This window comes from Triturus cristatus, chromosome 1_1, assembly GCF_964204655.1.
Source record: "Triturus cristatus chromosome 1_1, aTriCri1.1, whole genome shotgun sequence".
Taxonomy (NCBI): Eukaryota; Metazoa; Chordata; class Amphibia; order Caudata; family Salamandridae; genus Triturus; species Triturus cristatus.
In genome coordinates this window covers 327489015-327501382 of record NC_140579.1, presented here as the reverse complement: position 1 = coordinate 327501382, position 12368 = coordinate 327489015, and positions in this window count along the sequence as shown.

Genomic DNA, 12368 nt, shown 5'->3' with positions numbered 1-12368 from the left:
GCTGCTCTAGAGCCAGAGAACCAGGTCAGCAGAGCTGCTGTAGTGCCAGAGAAACCAGGTCAGTAGAGCTGCTTTAGAGCGAGAGAACAAGGTCAGCAGAGCTGCTTTAGAGCGAGAGAACCAGGTCAGCAGAGCTGCTTTAGAGGGAGAGAACCAGGTCAGCAGAACTGCTTTAGTGCCATAGCACCGGGTCAGTAGAGCTGCTTTAGAGCCAGAGAACCAGGTCAGCAGAGCTGTTGTGGAGCCAGAGAAATAGGTCAGCAGAGCTGCTCTAGAGCCTAAGAACTAGGTCAGCAGAGCTGCTCTAGAGCCAGAGAACCAGGTCAGCAGAGCTGCTCTAGAGCCAGAGAACCAGGTCAGCAGAGCTGCTGTAGAGCCAGAGAAACCAGGTCAGCAGAGCTGCTTTAGAGCGAGAGAACCAGGTCAGCAGAGCTGCTCTAGAGCCAGAGAACCAGGTCAGCAGAGCTGCTTTAGAGCCATAGAACCAGGTCAGCAGAGCTGCTTTAGAGCCAGAGAACCAGGCCAGTAGAGCTGCTTTAGAGCCATAGAACCACGTCAGCAGAGCTGCTTTAGAGCCAGAGAACCAGGTCAGCAGAGCTGCTCTAGAGCCAGAGAAACCAGGTCAGCAGAGCTGCTTTAGAGGGAGAGAACCAGATCAGCAGAGATGCTTTAGAGCAAGAGAACCAGGTCAGCAGAGATGCTCTGGAGCCTAAGAACCAGGTCAACAGAGCTGCTCTAGAGCCACAGAACCATGTCAGCAGAACTGCTTTAGAGCCATAGAACCGGGTCAGCAGAGCTGCTTTAGAGCCAGAGAACCAGGTCAGCAGAGCTGCTTTACAGGGAGAGAACTAGGTCAGCAGAGCTACTTTAGAGCCAAGGGACCAGGACAGCAGAGCTGTTCTAGAGCCAGAGAACCAGATCAGCAGAACTGCTTTAGAGCCATAGAACCGGGTCAGCAGAGCTGCTTTAGAGCCAGAGAACCAGGTCAGCCGAGCTGCTGTAGAGCCAGAGAACCAGGTCAGCAGAGCTGCTCTAGAGCCAGAGAACCAGGTCAGCAGAGCTGCTCTAGACCCTAAGAACCAGGTCAGCAGAGCTACTCTGGAGCCAGAGAACCAGGTCAGCAGAGTTGCTGTAGAGCCAGAGAAACCAGGTCAGTAGAGCTGCTTTAGAGAGAGAGAACCATGTCAGCAGAGCTGCTCTAGAGGGAGAGCACCAGGTCAGCAGAGCTGCTCTAGAGCCACAGAACCATGTCAGCAGAACTGCTTTAGAGCCATAGAACCGGGTCAGCAGAGCTGCTTTAGAGCCAGAGAACCAGGTCAGCAGAGCTGCTCTAGAGCCAGAGAACCAGGTCAGCAGAGCTGCTTTAGAGCCATAGAACCAGGTCAGCAGAGCTGCTTTACAGCCAGAGACCCAGGCCAGTAGAGCTGCTTAGAGCCATAGAACCACATCAGCAGAGCTGATTTAGAGCCAGAGAACCAGGTCAGCAGAGCTGCTCTAGAGCCAGAGAAACCAGGTCAGCAGAGCTGCTTTAGAGGGAGAGAACCAGATCAGCAGAGCTGCTTTAGAGCAAGAGAACCAGGTCAGCAGAGATGCTCTGGAGCCTAAGAACCAGGTCAGCAGAGCTGCTTTACAGGGAGAGAAATAGGTCAGCAGAGCTACTTTAGAGCCAAGGGACCAGGACAGCAGAGCTGTTCTAGAGCCAGAGAACCAGATCAGCAGAACTGCTTTAGAGCCATAGAACCGGGTCAGCAGAGCTGCTTTAGAGCCAGAGAACCAGGACAGCAGAGCTGTTCTAGAGCCAGAGAACCAGATCAGCAGAGCTGCTTTAGAACCAGAGAACCAGGCCAGTAGAGCTGCTTTAGAGCCATAGAACCACGTCATCAGAGCTGCTTTAGAGCCAGAGAACCAGGTCAGCAGAGCTGCTCTAGAGCCAGAGAAACCAGGTCAGCAGAGCTGCTTTAGAGGGAGAGAACAAGGTCAGCAGAGCTGCTTTAGAGCGAGAGAACCAGGTCAGCAGAGCTGCTTTAGAGGGAGAGAACCAGGTCAGCAGAACTGCTTTAGTGCCATAGCACCGGGTCAGTAGAGCTGCTTTAGAGCCAGAGAACCAGGTCAGCAGAGCTGTTGTGGAGCCAGAGAAATAGGTCAGCAGAGCTGCTCTAGAGCCTAAGAACTAGGTCAGCAGAGCTGCTCTAGAGCCAGAGAACCAGGTCAGCAGAGCTGCTGTAGAGTCAGAGAAACCAGGTCAGCAGAGCTGCTTTAGAGTGAGAGAACCATGTCAGCAGAGCTGCTTTAGAGCCAGAGAACCAGGCCAGCGGAGCTGCTTTAGAGCCAGAGAACCAGGTCAACAGAGTTGCTTTAGAGCCAGAGAACCAGGTCAACAGAGTTGCTTTAGAGCCAGAGAACCAGGTCAGCAGAGCTGCTCTAGACCCTAATAACCAGGTCAGCAGAGCTGCTCTAGAGCCAGAGAACCAGGTCAGCAGAGTTGCTGTAGAGCCAGAGAAACCAGGTCAGTAGAGCTGCTTTAGAGAGAGAGAACCATGTCAGCAGAGCTGCTCTAGAGGGAGAGCACCAGGTCAGCAGAGCTGCTCTAGAGCCACAGAACCATGTCAGCAGAACTGCTTTAGAGCCATAGAACCGGGTCAGCAGAGCTGCTTTAGAGCCAGAGAACCAGGTCAGCAGAGCTGCTTTACAGGGAGAGAACTAGGTCAGCAGAGCTACTTTAGAGCCAAGGGACCAGGACAGCAGAGCTGTTCTAGAGCCAGAGAACCAGATCAGCAGAACTGCTTTAGAGCCATAGAACCGGGTCAGCAGAGCTGCTTTAGAGCCAGAGAACCAGTTCAGCCGAGCTGCTGTAGGGCCAGAGAACCAGGTCAGCAGAGCTGCTCTAGAGCCAGAGAACCAGGTCAGCAGAGCTGCTTTAGAGCCTGAGAACCAGGTCAGCAGAGCTGCTCTAGAGCCAGAGAAACCAGGTCAGCAGAGCTGCTTTAGAGGGAGAGAACCAGATCAGCAGAGCTGCTTTACAGGGAGAGAACCAGGTCAGCAGAGCTGCTTTAGAGGGAGAGAACCAGATCAGCAGAGCTGCTTTAGAGCAAGAGAAACAGGTCAGCAGAGATGCTCTGGAGCCTAAGAACCAGGTCAACAGAGCTGCTCTAGAGCCAGAGAACCAGGTCAGCAGAGCTGCTTTAGAGCCAGAGAACCAGGTCAGCAGAGCTGCTATAGAGCCAAGGGACCAGGACAGCAGAGCTGTTCTAGAGCCAGAGAACCAGATCAGCAGAACTGCTTTAGAGCCATAGAACCGGGTCAGCAGAGCTGCTTTAGAGCCAGAGAACCATGTCAGCCGAGCTGCTGTAGAGCCAGAGAACCAGGTCAGCAGAGCTGCTCTAGAGCCAGAGAACCAGGTCAGCAGAACTGCTTTAGAGCCTGAGAACCAGGTCAGCAGAGCTGCTCTAGCGCCAGAGAACCAGGTCAGCAGAGCTGCTTTAGAGCCATAGAACCAGGTCAGCAGAGCTGCTTTAGAGCCAGAGAACCAGGCCAGTAGAGCTGCTTTAGAGCCATAGAACCAAGTCAGCAGAGCTGCTTTAGAGCCAGAGAACCAGGTCAGCAGAGCTGCTCTAGAGCCAGAGAAACCAGGTCAGCAGAGCTGCTTTACAGGGAGAGAACTAGGTCAGCAGAGCTACTTTAGAGCCAAGGGACCAGGACAGCAGAGCTGTTCTAGAGCCAGAGAACCAGATCAGCAGAACTGCTTTAGAGCCATAGAACCGGGTCAGCAGAGCTGCTTTAGAGCCAGAGAACCAGGTCAGCCGAGCTGCTGTAGAGCCAGAGAACCAGGTCAGCAGAGCTGCTCTATACCCTAATAACCAGGGCAGCAGGGCTGCTCTAGAGCCAGAGAACCAGGTCAGCAGAGTTGCTGTAGAGCCAGAGAAACCAGGTCAGTAGAGCTGCTTTAGAGAGAGAGAACCATGTCAGCAGAGCTGCTCTAGAGGGAGAGCACCAGGTCAGCAGAGCTGCTCTAGAGCCACAGAACCATGTCAGCAGAACTGCTTTAGAGCCATAGAACCGGGTCAGCAGACCTGCTTTAGAGCCAGAGAACCAGGTCAGCAGAGCTGCTCTAGAGCCAGAGAACCAGGTCAGCAGAGCTGCTTTAGAGCCATAGAACCAGGTCAGCAGAGCTGCTTTAGAGCCAGAGAACCAGGCCAGTAGAGCTGCTTTAGAGCCATAGAACCACGTCAGCAGAGCTGCTTTAGAGCCAGAGAACCAGGTCAGCAGAGCTGCTCTAGAGCCAGAGAAACCAGGTCAGCAGAGCTGCTTTAGAGGGAGAGAACCAGATCAGCAGAGCTGCTTTAGAGCAAGAGAACCAGGTCAGCAGAGATGCTCTGGAGCCTAAGAACCAGGTCAACAGAGCTGCTCTAGAGCCACAGAACCATGTCAGCAGAACTGCTTTAGAGCCATATAACCGGGTCAGTAGAGCTGCTTTAGAGCCAGAGAACCAGGTCAGCAGAGCTGCTTTACAGGGAGAGAACTAGGTCAGCAGAGCTACTTTAGAGCCAAGGGACCAGGACAGCAGAGCTGTTCTAGAGCCAGAGAACCAGATCAGCAGAACTGCTTTAAAGCCATAGAACCGGGTCAGCAGAGATGCTTTAGAGCCAGAGAACCAGGTCAGCAGAGCTGCTCTAGAGCCAGAGAACCAGGTCAGCAGAGCTGCTTTAGAGCCTGAGAACCAGGTCAGCAGAGCTGCTCTAGAGCCAGAGAACCAGGTCAGCAGAGCTGCTTTAGAGCCATAGAACATGGTCAGCAGAGGTGCTTTAGAGCCAGAGAACCAGGCCAGTAGAGCTGCTTTAGAGCCATAGAACCACGTTAGCAGAGCTGCTTTAGAGCCAGAGAACCAGGTCAGCAGAGCTGCTCTAGAGCCAGAGAAACCAGGTCAGCAGAGCTGCTTTAGAGGGAGAGAACCAGATCAGCAGAGCTGCTTTAGAGCAAGAGAACCAGGTCAGCAGAAATGCTCTGGAGCCTAAGAACCAGTCCAACAGAGCTCCTCTAGAGCCAGAGAACCAGGTCAGCAGAGCTGCTGTAAAGCCAGAGAAACCAGGTCAGTAGAGCTGCTTTAGAGCGAGAGAACAAGGTCAGCAGAGCTGCTTTAGAGCGAGAGAACCAGGTCAGCAGAGCTGCTTTAGAGGGAGAGAACCAGGTCAGCAGAACTGCTTTAGTGCCATAGCACCGGGTCAGTAGAGCTGCTTTTTTAGAGCCAGAGAACCAGGTCAGCAGAGCTGTTGTAGAGCCAGAGAAATAGGTCAGCAGAGCTGCTCTAGAGCCTAAAAACTAGGTCAGCAGAGCTTCTCTAGAGCTGCTGTAGAGTCAGAGAAACCAGGTCAGCAGAGCTGCTTTAGAGGGAGAGAACCATGTCAGCAGAGCTGCTTTAGAGCCAGAGAACCAGGCCAGCAGAGCTGCTTTAGAGCCAGAGAACCAGGCCAGCAGAGCTGCTTTAGAGCCATAGAACCAGGTCAGCAGAGCTGCTTTAGAGCCAGAGAATCAGGTCAGCAGAGCTGCTTTTGAGCCAGAGAACCAGGTCAACAGAGCTGCTTTAGAGCCAGAGAACCAGGTCAGCAGAGCTGCTTTAGAGCCATAGAACCAGGTCAGCAGAGCTGCTTTAGAACCGGAGAACCAGGCCAGTAGAGCTGCTTTAGAGCCATAGAACCACGTCATCAGAGCTGCTTTAGAGCCAGAGAACCAGGTCAGCAGAGCTGCTCTAGAGCCAGAGAAACCAGGTCAGCAGAGCTGCTTTAGAGGGAGAGAACCAGATCAGCAGAGCTGCTTTAGAGCAAGAGAACCAGGTCAGCAGAGATGCTCTGGAGCCTAAGAACCAGGTCAACAGAGCTGCTCTAGAGCCAGAGAACCAGGTCAGCAGAGCTGCTGTAGAGCCAGAGAAACCAGGTAAGTAGAGCTGCTTTAGAGCGAGAGCACAAGGTCAGCAGAGCTGCTTTAGAGCGAGAGAACCAGGTCAGCAGAGCTGCTTTAGAGGGAGAGAACCAGGTCAGCAGAACTGCTTTAGTGCCATAGCACCGGGTCAGTAGAGCTGCTTTAGAGCCAGAGAACCAGGTCAGCAGAGCTGTTGTAGAGCCAGAGAAATAGGTCAGCAGAGCTGCTCTAGAGCCTAAGAACTAGGTCAGCAGAGCTGCTTTAGAGCCAGAGAACCAGGTCAGCAGAGCTGCTGTAGAGTCAGAGAAACCAGGTCATCAGAGCTGCTTTAGAGGGAGAGAACCATGTCAGTAGAGCTGCTTTAGAGCCAGAGAACCAGGCCAGCAGAGCTGCTTTAGAGCCAGAGAACCAGGTCAACAGAGTTGCTTTAGAGCCAGAGAACCAGGTCAGCAGAGCTGCTCTAGACCCTAAGAACCAGGTCAGCAGAGCTGCTCTAGAGCCAGAGAACCAGGTCAGCAGAGTTGCTGTAGAGCCAGAGAAACCAGGTCAGTAGAGCTGCTTTAGAGAGAGAGAACCATGTCAGCAGAGCTGCTCTAGAGGGAGAGCACCATGTCAGCAGAGCTGCTCTAGAGCCACAGAACCATGTCAGCAGAACTGCTTTAGAGCCATAGAACCGGGTCAGCAAAGCTGCTTTAGAGCCAGAGAACCAGGTCAGCAGAGCTGCTTTACAGGGAGAGAACTAGGTCAGCAGATCTACTTTAGAGCCAAGGGACCAGGACAGCAGAGCTGTTCTAGAGCCAGAGAACCAGATCAGCAGAACTGCTTTAGAGCCATAGAACCGGGTCAGCAGAGCTGCTTTAGAGCCAGAGAACCAGGTCAGCCGAGCTGCTGGAGGGCCAGAGAACCAGGTCAGCAGAGCTGCTCTAGAGCCAGAGAACCAGGTCAGCAGAGCTGCTTTAGAGCCTGAGAACCAGGTCAGCAGAGCTGCTCTAGAGCCAGAGAACCAGGTCAGCAGAGCTGCTTTAGAGCCATAGAACCAGGTCAGCAGAGCTGCTTTAGAACCAGAGAACCAGGCCAGTAGAGCTGCTTTAGAGCCATAGAACCACGTCATCAGAGCTGCTTTAGAGCCAGAGAACCAGGTCAGCAGAGCTGCTCTAGAGCCAGAGAAACCAGGTCAGCAGAGCTGCTTTAGAGGGAGAGAACCAGATCAGCAGAGCTGCTTTAGAGCAAGAGAACCAGGTCAGCAGAGATGCTCTGGAGCCTAAGAACCAGGTCAACAGAGCTGCTCTAGAGCCAGAGAACCAGGTCAGCAGAGCTGCTGTAGAGCCACAGAAACCAGGTCAGTAGAGCTGCTTTAGAGCGAGAGCACAAGGTCAGCAGAGCTGCTTTAGAGCGAGAGAACCAGGTCAGCAGAGCTGCTTTAGAGGGAGAGAACCAGGTCAGCAGAACTGCTTTAGTGCCATAGCACCGGGTCAGTAGAGCTGCTTTAGAGCCAGAGAACCAGGTCAGCAGAGCTGTTGTAGAGCCAGAGAAATAGGTCAGCAGAGCTGCTCTAGAGCCTAAGAACTAGGTCAGCAGAGCTGCTCTAGAGCCAGAGAACCAGGTCAGCAGAGCTGCTGTAGAGTCAGAGAAACCAGGTCATCAGAGCTGCTTTAGAGGGAGAGAACCATGTCAGCAGAGCTGCTTTAGAGCCAGAGAACCAGGCCAGCAGAGCTGCTTTAGAGCCATAGAACCAGGTCAGCAGAGCTGCTTTAGAGCCAGAGAATCAGGTCAGCAGAGCTGCTTTTGAGCCAGAGAACCAGGTCAACAGAGCTGCTTTAGAGCCAGAGAACCAGGTCAGCAGAGCTGCTCTAGACCCTAAGAACCAGGTCAGCAGAGCTGCTCTAGAGCCAGAGAACCAGGTCAGCAGAGTTGCTGTAGAGCCAGAGAAACCAGGTCAGTAGAGCTGTTTTAGAGAGAGAGAACCATGTCAGCAGAGCTGCTCTAGAGGGAGAGCACCATGTCAGCAGAGCTGCTCTAGAGCCACAGAACCATGTCAGCAGAACTGCTTTAGAGCCATAGAACGGGGGTCAGCAGAGCTGCTTTAGAGCCAGAGAACCAGGTCAGCAGAGCTGCTTTACAGGGAGAGAACTAGGTCAGCAGAGCTACTTTAGAGCCAAGGGACCAGGACAGCAGAGCTGTTCTAGAGCCAGAGAACCAGATCAGCAGAACTGCTTTAGAGCCATAGAACCGGGTCAGCAGAGCTGCTTTAGAGCCAGAGAACCAGGTCAGCAGAGCTGCTCTAGAGCCAGAGAACCAGGTCAGCAGAGCTGCTTTAGAGCCATAGAACCAGGTCAGCAGAGCTGCTTTAGAACCAGAGAACCAGGCCAGCAGAGCTGCTCTAGAGCCAGAGAAACCAGGTCAGCAGAGCTGCTTTAGAGGGAGAGAACCAGATCAGCAGAGCTGCTTTAGAGCAAGAGAACCAGGTCAGCAGAGATGCTCTGGAGCCTAAGAACCAGGTCAACAGAGCTGCTCTAGAGCCAGAGAACCAGGTCAGCAGAGCTGCTGTAGTGCCAGAGAAACCAGGTCAGTAGAGCTGCTTTAGAGCGAGAGAACAAGGTCAGCAGAGCTGCTTTAGAGCGAGAGAACCAGGTCAGCAGAGCTGCTTTAGAGGGAGAGAACCAGGTCAGCAGAACTGCTTTAGTGCCATAGCACCGGGTCAGTAGAGCTGCTTTAGAGCCAGAGAACCAGGTCAGCAGAGCTGTTGTGGAGCCAGAGAAATAGGTCAGCAGAGCTGCTCTAGAGCCTAAGAACTAGGTCAGCAGAGCTGCTCTAGAGCCAGAGAACCAGGTCAGCAGAGCTGCTGTAGAGTCAGAGAAACCAGGTCAGCAGAGCTGCTTTAGAGGGAGAGAAACCAGGTCAGCAGAGCTGCTTTAGAGGGAGAGAACCAGATCAGCAGAGCTGCTTTAGAGCAAGAGAACCAGGTCAGCAGAGATGCTCTGGAGCCTAAGAACCAGGTCAACAGAGCTGCTCTAGAGCCAGAGAACCAGGTCAGCAGAGCTGCTGTAGTGCCAGAGAAACCAGGTCAGTAGAGCTGCTTTAGAGCGAGAGAACAAGGTCAGCAGAGCTGCTTTAGAGCGAGAGAACCAGGTCAGCAGAGCTGCTTTAGAGGGAGAGAACCAGGTCAGCAGAACTGCTTTAGTGCCATAGCACCGGGTCAGTAGAGCTGCTTTAGAGCCAGAGAACCAGGTCAGCAGAGCTGTTGTGGAGCCAGAGAAATAGGTCAGCAGAGCTGCTCTAGAGCCTAAGAACTAGGTCAGCAGAGCTGCTCTAGAGCCAGAGAACCAGGTCAGCAGAGCTGCTCTAGAGCCAGAGAACCAGGTCAGCAGAGCTGCTGTAGAGCCAGAGAAACCAGGTCAGCAGAGCTGCTTTAGAGCGAGAGAACCAGGTCAGCAGAGCTGCTCTAGAGCCAGAGAACCAGGTCAGCAGAGCTGCTTTAGAGCCATAGAACCAGGTCAGCAGAGCTGCTTTAGAGCCAGAGAACCAGGCCAGTAGAGCTGCTTTAGAGCCATAGAACCACGTCAGCAGAGCTGCTTTAGAGCCAGAGAACCAGGTCAGCAGAGCTGCTCTAGAGCCAGAGAAACCAGGTCAGCAGAGCTGCTTTAGAGGGAGAGAACCAGATCAGCAGAGATGCTTTAGAGCAAGAGAACCAGGTCAGCAGAGATGCTCTGGAGCCTAAGAACCAGGTCAACAGAGCTGCTCTAGAGCCACAGAACCATGTCAGCAGAACTGCTTTAGAGCCATAGAACCGGGTCAGCAGAGCTGCTTTAGAGCCAGAGAACCAGGTCAGCAGAGCTGCTTTACAGGGAGAGAACTAGGTCAGCAGAGCTACTTTAGAGCCAAGGGACCAGGACAGCAGAGCTGTTCTAGAGCCAGAGAACCAGATCAGCAGAACTGCTTTAGAGCCATAGAACCGGGTCAGCAGAGCTGCTTTAGAGCCAGAGAACCAGGTCAGCCGAGCTGCTGTAGAGCCAGAGAACCAGGTCAGCAGAGCTGCTCTAGAGCCAGAGAACCAGGTCAGCAGAGCTGCTCTAGACCCTAAGAACCAGGTCAGCAGAGCTGCTCTGGAGCCAGAGAACCAGGTCAGCAGAGTTGCTGTAGAGCCAGAGAAACCAGGTCAGTAGAGCTGCTTTAGAGAGAGAGAACCATGTCAGCAGAGCTGCTCTAGAGGGAGAGCACCAGGTCAGCAGAGCTGCTCTAGAGCCACAGAACCATGTCAGCAGAACTGCTTTAGAGCCATAGAACCGGGTCAGCAGAGCTGCTTTAGAGCCAGAGAACCAGGTCAGCAGAGCTGCTCTAGAGCCAGAGAACCAGGTCAGCAGAGCTGCTTTAGAGCCATAGAACCAGGTCAGCAGAGCTGCTTTACAGCCAGAGACCCAGGCCAGTAGAGCTGCTTTAGAGCCATAGAACCACATCAGCAGAGCTGATTTAGAGCCAGAGAACCAGGTCAGCAGAGCTGCTCTAGAGCCAGAGAAACCAGGTCAGCAGAGCTGCTTTAGAGGGAGAGAACCAGATCAGCAGAGCTGCTTTAGAGCAAGAGAACCAGGTCAGCAGAGATGCTCTGGAGCCTAAGAACCAGGTCAGCAGAGCTGCTTTACAGGGAGAGAACTAGGTCAGCAGAGCTACTTTAGAGCCAAGGGACCAGGACAGCAGAGCTGTTCTAGAGCCAGAGAACCAGATCAGCAGAACTGCTTTAGAGCCATAGAACCGGGTCAGCAGAGCTGCTTTAGAGCCAGAGAACCAGGTCAGCCGAGCTGCTGTAGAGCCAGAGAACCAGGTCAGCAGAGCTGCTCTAGAGCCAGAGAACCAGGTCAGCAGAGCTGCTTTAGAGCCTGAGAACCAGGTCAGCAGAGCTGCTCTAGAGCCAGAGAACCAGGTCAGCAGAGCTGCTTTAGAGCCATAGAACCAGGTCAGCAGAGCTGCTTTAGAACCAGAGAACCAGGCCAGTAGAGCTGCTTTAGAGCCATAGAACCACGTCATCAGAGCTGCTTTAGAGCCAGAGAACCAGGTCAGCAGAGCTGCTCTAGAGCCAGAGAAACCAGGTCAGCAGAGCTGCTTTAGAGGGAGAGAACAAGGTCAGCAGAGCTGCTTTAGAGCGAGAGAACCAGGTCAGCAGAGCTGCTTTAGAGGGAGAGAACCAGGTCAGCAGAACTGCTTTAGTGCCATAGCACCGGGTCAGTAGAGCTGCTTTAGAGCCAGAGAACCAGGTCAGCAGAGCTGTTGTGGAGCCAGAGAAATAGGTCAGCAGAGCTGCTCTAGAGCCTAAGAACTAGGTCAGCAGAGCTGCTCTAGAGCCAGAGAACCAGGTCAGCAGAGCTGCTGTAGAGTCAGAGAAACCAGGTCAGCAGAGCTGCTTTAGAGTGAGAGAACCATGTCAGCAGAGCTGCTTTAGAGCCAGAGAACCAGGCCAGCGGAGCTGCTTTAGAGCCAGAGAACCAGGTCAACAGAGTTGCTTTAGAGCCAGAGAACCAGGTCAACAGAGTTGCTTTAGAGCCAGAGAACCAGGTCAGCAGAGCTGCTCTAGACCCTAAGAACCAGGTCAGCAGAGCTGCTCTAGAGCCAGAGAACCAGGTCAGCAGAGTTGCTGTAGAGCCAGAGAAACCAGGTCAGTAGAGCTGCTTTAGAGAGAGAGAACCATGTCAGCAGAGCTGCTCTAGAGGGAGAGCACCAGGTCAGCAGAGCTGCTCTAGAGCCACAGAACCATGTCAGCAGAACTGCTTTAGAGCCATAGAACCGGGTCAGCAGAGCTGCTTTAGAGCCAGAGAACCAGGTCAGCAGAGCTGCTTTACAGGGAGAGAACTAGGTCAGCAGAGCTACTTTAGAGCCAAGGGACCAGGACAGCAGAGCTGTTCTAGAGCCAGAGAACCAGATCAGCAGAACTGCTTTAGAGCCATAGAACCGGGTCAGCAGAGCTGCTTTAGAGCCAGAGAACCAGGTCAGCCGAGCTGCTGTAGGGCCAGAGAACCAGGTCAGCAGAGCTGCTCTAGAGCCAGAGAACCAGGTCAGCAGAGCTGCTTTAGAGCCTGAGAACCAGGTCAGCAGAGCTGCTCTAGAGCCAGAGAAACCAGGTCAGCAGAGCTGCTTTAGAGGGAGAGAACCAGATCAGCAGAGCTGCTTTACAGGGAGAGAACCAGGTCAGCAGAGCTGCTTTAGAGGGAGAGAACCAGATCAGCAGAGCTGCTTTAGAGCAAGAGAAACAGGTCAGCAGAGATGCTCTGGAGCGTAAGAACCAGGTCAACAGAGCTGCTCTAGAGCCAGAGAACCAGGTCAGCAGAGCTGCTTTAGAGCCAGAGAACCAGGTCAGCAGAGCTGCTATAGAGCCAAGGGACCAGGACAGCAGAGCTGTTCTAGAGCCAGAGAACCAGATCAGCAGAACTGCTTTAGAGCCATAGAACCGGGTCAGCAGAGCTGCTTTA